We start from the raw sequence: 7,737 nt of genomic DNA on the forward strand, positions 1-7,737 counted from the left end.
TTCGTGTCTCCAACAGGACCCAGCCATTGTTCCCACCCAGCAATGAGGTTGGTTAGGTCACCTGGTGCATTATTAGTTAACATTTTATAGATTTATGGCACTTCCCCCCCCCCCCAAAGCCCCCATTAGCAGTTTTGCCTCGAGTGGGTTGTATTCTGGAAGGGTGTCAAGGCAGGACAAATGCACTTTGAAGGCATGATGGAGCTGAAGATATTTATAGGACTGGGTATGGGCAAGTTGATATGAGGTTTGCAGATCTTGGAAAGACTTCATGGCTGTTCCATCTCATTTGTCCCCAAGTTGGGAGATGCCCAGCAAATCCCACCTCACAAACCCTTGTAAGTTGGCGGATTCCTTCAACCAAGTTCCCTGCCAAAGGGGTGTTTGCTGGGTGAGAGTGTTCGCCCATGGGGGATGTTGCAGGGTCACTTGCCAAGCTAGGAATACCACTTTGGTAACTGATTCCATATTGCTGAGGAGCTGGGAGTCATAGAGCAGATCCACAATCCATGAAAAATGAAGTGAGGCAAGCTCAAGTTGGTTGGCTGGGTCTGCCCATTCCCCATTAAACCAGTCATGGACTACAACGAGCTGAGTACCAAATAGTACTGTATAGGTAAGGGTTGTCCATGCCCAGTCCCCCATCATAGGCCCCCCTTTGGTAGTGTTGCTGTGCAATCCATTCTCTGGTTCCAAGCCAGAAAATTAAGCTGCAACTCTATCCAGAGCTCAGAGCTAAGAGCGTGGAATTGGGAACAGAAAGTTTTGAAATACATACAGAAACTGGGGGAGAATCATCATTTTATAAAGCGCCACACAGCCCAGGACATTCCAGGGCAAGGATTGATATTACGTCAGGTCCGCCTTGGCCCTACACACAAATTAGTGCAAGATTCAAGGACCGTGTCAATTCCGGCAGGAGAGACACCCAATCGCCTAGGTACTTAAAATGCAGCCACCGTATAGGCACTTCATCTTGCCAAGTGTAATAATCGAGAGATAGTTCCTATGGCACCAGGACTGATTTGGATGGGTTCATACGAAGCCCAGATGCATCTTCGAAGCAGCGTAGAAGGTGAAGGCTCCATGAGCCAGTATCAACTAGAACTTCCATGTAAAGAAAAAAATAATTTGCGTATAGAAACTGCCCTGCATCTTACTGCATTCGCATGTACAACAGGTACTGTAATGTGCAAATTGTACAGTGTGACAACACCAGGGCCCTTTAAAATGTGTGCTTTCCCAAACGTTAGCATGACCTGCGGCATCGACTTTGGAAGAAAATGGTCTAACCAGGATTCGGGAAGCACCCATAGCTGCTGGCTGCAATCAGTCATATAGAAATATGGCAGACATGTCTTTACATGGGATGCAAAATGTTGGGACTCTAAAAGTGAAAGTGTAAAAGTGAGGTCTGTGGAAGGAGTATTGACCTTCAATTACACATGATTTATGTTAGATATGCATGCCCTTTTTCTCTACACATTGCACGCATCTGCACATCAATTACTCTTTTTTTCAATTTGAATAAACAAATCATCAACACACATAAAAATACACAAATATAGATATACAAAGCGACGATCCATCCAGAAAAGCAATGGAGCCTCAGAACATTTCATACAAATGAATGAAACACCAATTGTAGAAACCAAGGCCCCTATATGTGTGAAAATGACAGAGCGTGACACTGCACCAAAATTGGCAGCGCCGTGCTCCGTCATTTTCACAACGCAGAGATGCTCCGTATTTAAGTGAATACGGTGCACCTCTGTGTTGCCCCCTGCGTTGGCGCTAAATTTAGCTACCAGGGCCAACGCAGGCATCTTTGCACCATCGTGCAAGGATGTCCGCGTTGAGGGGTATGATTGTTTATGTGCGGGTAGGTGTCCTTTCCTGCAAATAAACAATCACTAATGGCGCTCTGGCACTTCTGTGTGTGCTGCAGAATGTAGCACACACAGAAGTCCCAAAGCGTCATTTTCAAATGATTGTTTATGTTCAGGAAGGGACACCTTCCTGCACATAAACAATAATTTCTGCCATTTTGCTCTTTCTATGCATGCTGCTAGATGCAGCACGCATAGAAAAACTAAAAAACAAGGAGGAATAAAAGTATTCCTCCTCGTTGAGCCTTACTAATACCAACCTTGGGGGTGGCGTTAAATTTTAGCACTGCCTCAGTTTTATGAAATGTTGTAAATCTGAGGCAGCGTCAAAATACAATGGGTGTTACTGTGGCATGCCCTCAGCAACACCCATTGCACGCCCCTCTGATGCAGATAACTGCATCAGAGGGGCCCATATTTACAAGGAGGAGTAACACCACAAAAAGTGGCGTTAAACCTCCTTGTAAATATGGAGCAGAGGTTAGCGCCACTGGAGCGTCACATAAAGTGACGCTCCAGTGGCTCTAGGGGATCATAAATATGCCCATAAGAATTATAAGAACTAACAGTAGGTGAGTCTAAAAATTGAAGGTACAATGAAGCAGGGATGAAGTGTGAAATTCAAGGCTAAAAACAATGGACTAATATACTTAAAACAAAATGTAGAAAATTGTGGGCATATAAAAACAATATGCAAAGTTTCAAATTTAGCAGCAGGATCACGTACAAAATGGATGATTGGAAGGCTTGTGCCATACCACTAGTAACTGTGGAAACTAATTCAGGTAAAAATAGGTTACATTTGGTGGGCTAGCATATCAAGCAACAAATATGGTTCACTGGGATTTGAGGACTTAACCATAAAATAATGGACAAGGGAACCTTTATGCATCACACTCTTTGCCCTAGAGAATGTCTGCAATCTGCACATCTTAAACCTCATCTCTTTCTACTTCAGCACCCTCTTTTCACTCTAGCTTGAATGCACTTCCTCGCATCTACCTCCCTTCACCACCCCCCCACATATACTGCACTCACTCACATTTAAGCACTTTATATTCTTTTACTTTTGCCTTGTAAAAACTTTGACATTTGAGTACCCCCTTCACACACATTTACACAGAATATTAATTGCAACAGGAATGCTTGACCATTGTTCTGTGCTCTGCAGAGACGCCAACCCACTGACAGACAATCTGCTTTGCCTTCAGTCTCAGCAACAGAGTTCGCAAAGCACTTCATAAACACCTGGCAGACAAAGTAAGCACTATACAAGAGTAATAATATGAAAAAAAAGAAGATACAGAAACACATGATGAAATAGCTAACACTCTTGGCGAATATAAGGTTAAGTAAAACATGTGAAACAAAGAGACGCTGACATGCGTTACCTTAATGGTTTCTAACATTCATTGTTCATAAATCAATCCTTGTTATTGGCATGAATATTAAAAGCATGAGGATAAGGCTATATGCAACCTCATTCAGTATATAACTGTATTTACTATAAGCACATATTTCTCTCTTTGTGCTTGACTTGGATCAACTTTGCAAAGGAGCAAAAACCCGGCTCATCTTTTGATCAACTTCACAGGGGAACAAATATGGCAGTTCCACTTCTAAAGGGGCCAACAACCTGCAGCCAGGTCCTGGGGTGTCACGGCAGAGGAGGTTAGCATGACCAGGAGTCTCAGTACAATATACATAACACAAGATTAGCATTGCAACATTTACCATTACCGATACCAAGGTGCCAAATCACACATGCTTATATCCAGTCCTACTATGTGATGAATGGAAAGGGTGGGATTTATGCCTACAAATGAAGGACATTTGGCCTCATGCAAGGACAAAGACTCAGATGCTCGAAAGAGAAGCATCATTGGCCTACAGTGGATACCACCATAGACTAAAATGGAAATGAAGGGCTTAAGAAAGGTAAGCTCTGCATTGTGCGTCAATCATCAAGGAGAGAAAATTATGAAACACAAAATGATTGATTTTTTTGCACTTGTAAACATAAATTAAGATAATTTATTTGGTGAGAAAAATTGAGTACAAAAATGAGAGAAGAAAGTAAATGTAAAGAAGAATGATGTCAAATTTGTTTTCTATTTTTATGATACACTTTCACTTTAAAAGTTGATGGGTTTTTGATTACAACCACCCGTGAGCAAGGATCAAGGTGCCGAACTGAAGCTCACTGGATCTGGAAATCATTCCATGGATGATTGAAGAATTTTCATGCACCAGTTTCAGCCTGCGGCATCTATCTCATCGGTCAAGGGGAGTGTTTTGCTGACATAGTGGATTCTGCTGCTTCGCGTACACCACATCTGCATCGGGAGGGATGGCAATGCAAAAGAAGCAGTATTTGCAGATATATATATATATATATATATACTTGCTACTTTTATCATCAAACCACTGGTATAGCTACCATGCATTGATGACATATTTATGATATGGAATGCAGGAAGTGGAACACATTTACAGCTTATATCAACAGCATCATTTCTCTTTTATGGATGTGCTACTCACAATTCATGAACAAAACAATTATAACTGATCTGTACTACGCAAGCCTACAGATGCTCATTTGTATCCAAACTGGACTTCATATCACCCACACCACATTACACTCAGCATCATCTACTGCCAAGCACTAAGATGCATCTGCAGCAATAAGGACACCTGTAAAGACCATCTTGCTACATTATTGAAAAAGCAAGGCTATCCTCTGCATATCATACTGCAACAAATTGACAAGCTTCTGCAGTTACACAGGGAATCACTTATTTGGAATACCGACAGCAGAAACAAAAGTGACAGAATCCCATTTGTATTTGACTATCATCCATCAGCTCCTAACCACAGAAATATATTGCAAAAAACATTTCCCTCACTATCCACATGTGAAAAATTGCAGAAGGTCTTTCCAGAACCTCCAGTCATTGCTTATCGCAGAGCTCCCAATTTACTATTGCTTATTGTGAGAGCTAGTAAGCTGTAACAAATGCAGGGGTTCATTGCTGTGGTTCTAAAAGGTGCATCACTTAAGAATACCTTTCACAAGTATCATCAGTAACTAGCTCTGTTACAGGAAGGACCTATGAAATAAGACAGCATCTTACATGTTGTTCAACATGAATTATTTATGTGATTCAGGGCCAACGCCAAAGCTGTAAAAAACAGTATGTAGGCCATACAATGAATGATATTTGTAACAATAGGGAGTTAAGTTTCACAATATGTTCATGATGCACTTATTAAGTAATTATTGATTTGAGTGAATGGTTGCTCTGGTTTATGTGAAGGGGCCTATTTGTGCAAATAATTAAGAATCCTTACTTTAGGGAGTTTACTCTGGTCAATGGGTGCCACATTATGTACATACATACAGTGAATGACCTCCGTAAATATGATTCAGGAGAAACAAAACAGCAATAATTAATAAGAAACTTGACCAGCCGGTAGCCAATCATTTTAACCTTGTGGACTACTTGCTGTCAGATTTGAATATTCTCCCCGTGGAACATGCCTTAAAGGAAGAACAATTGGACTCCAGAAAAAACCTCTGGATGCACCGTTTAAAATAAATGCATCTAGATGGACTGAACATTACTGACAATACCACCTGAGTCGCCAGTATGTAGTTATAGTTAGGACCTAGTTTCTACAGAAAAAATGTTTTTTTGACTTGCCTATACCTTTGACATTGTTTACCGAGGCTTCACAAACGTTTCCAGAAAAACTGTCACATTGGGCCTTGTTATGCATGGAGAATGTCAGGATTATTTGTCAAGGGGGGGGCAAGAAAAAGGAAGGATCAAAAAAGTGAGTTTGCAATGTTAATTCATACAAGGATTTTGACCATAACTATAGCCAGAACTGCTGGATGGAATTACACCAAACTTGGCACAAATGTAGATTTTGGTCCAGAAAGAAGCCTTTTTGTTATTTGGTGTAAATCCATTTAGTAGTTTTTGAAATATTAAAAGAAAACGAAATTTGTATATCTAGAGGCACGGAGGCTTCGCAAATCCTTCCAATCTCGTGCAGAGATCTGATTGGCTGCCAACACTTCAACCAGGAAGTGTTGGCAGCCATTTTGAGACTCTTCTTCAGCCAAGCATAAAAAAAAGAAAAAAAAAAAGAAAAGCTGGCGGGTTACTGGTACCCTACACCCCTAGCCCTAGTTCAGGGGTCCCCCAGTGACCCCTCTAGGGCCAGAAAACATTTTTGTAAAAAATCTGGGAGAAAATCATCAAACTTTGTGAATTTTACAGTGATTTAAAAAAAAACAAGTGTGGTCTTCTGCGCTTGCTTTTTATTGTGCCCCTGGGTTAGCTAGGTCCTGGGGCATTGCCAGCAAAACAGGAGAGGAGTGCACAGGCCCCCCCCCCCCCAGGCCTTAGAGATGCCCTGGGGGCCACTACCTCCCCAGGGCTATATGCTAAAAATAAGCATTAGAGAGGCCCCCCTGTACATCTGGGACACCACCTCACTGGGGCTTATCTGTCATTAATAAAATAGGGGTTCTGCACCACCTCCCCGGGGCTATGTAGTGAAGTTTGCAGGGGGGGCATGCACCTCCCATACCCCGGGGACTGCTGACGGCTCCCACTAAGCAAAAGCAAACATATCTCCGCTTTCAGCAAGAGAGAGCTGTCAAACAGCTTCTGTTTTCTGAAAGCAGAGTTTTAAACCCTTTCCATACACACAAATATGTGAGCAGGGAAAGAGATTAAAACAGTGCTCCCGCAAGCAGGGAGCTACTATTTTAAGCAGCTCCCTGCTTGCCGTAGTAATGCCGGCTCCCGCAGGACAAGGGGAGCCGGCTAGGACCATGGTGGCCTTCAGCTCCCCCACGGCCTTGTCTTGTCAACAAACATCTTACTTGTGTGCCGTTTGAAGTCATTCTATGGAGAGACTATTGCAGTAACAATAGCAATGTTCTCCATTGAATTGCTTCAAAGCAGCACAAAAGCAAGATGTTTGCTACGAATGGTATAGTTACGTTTTGATGCACAGTAGAACAGACTCACCACTGGCCTACTGGTAAAGCTCATGGATTTTTATTCAGTAGGTTGAAGGTTCAAGTCCTGGTAACTTATGATAGTGTGTCTGTTTATTTACTCATGTTTAGAATGTTCAACATTCCTAGTGATGTAACATTTACGTCTTTTTCACCATCACCATATTTGGTTTGAATGTCATAGGGATGTCTGGAGACTACACCCTAAGGAATCACCTGCAGCCTAGTAGGTAAGATCTCAGACCCTTACACAGAAAATTGAGGGTTGTAGTCAATGGGTATCATTTCTCAGCTTTCAATTTTTTTCAACTTCAAAAATTTAATGTACATACAAAAAAGTGATCTCTCTCACTCTTTTTACTTGTCAAATTCATTCTTTTTTTCTATTTGTAAGAGCATCACTCATTGTAAGTGGCACAGAGTTGGGTGGTTATATGGGGTTGGTCGCAAGGCCTGGCCATAGGCCGGGCCCTGTAGCCAAACCCTGACACGCATGGCCAAAGGCCGTGCATGGTGTGGGGTTGGGTGGTAATAGGGAGTTGGCTCCAGGGCCATTTGGCCAACCCCCACTTTGCATGGCCAAAAGCATTCATGTTGTAGTGTTGGATGGTTATGCATGGGCAAATGCTGGTCACGGGGTTGGGTAGTTTTAGGGGTTGGCTGCAAGGCCTGACCGAAGTGGTTGGATTAACGTAGAGTAATTAAAATTACTTTATGTTAAAAAAATTAACTGAAGAAACAAAGGTTACAGGGACGTTATAGTTAGGAAATAGAATTTTAAAAAACATAGAAATTCACTAAAAAATGAAA

The sequence above is a fragment of the Pleurodeles waltl genome, chromosome 5 (assembly GCF_031143425.1).
Source record: "Pleurodeles waltl isolate 20211129_DDA chromosome 5, aPleWal1.hap1.20221129, whole genome shotgun sequence".
NCBI classification, from domain to species: domain Eukaryota; kingdom Metazoa; phylum Chordata; class Amphibia; order Caudata; family Salamandridae; genus Pleurodeles; species Pleurodeles waltl.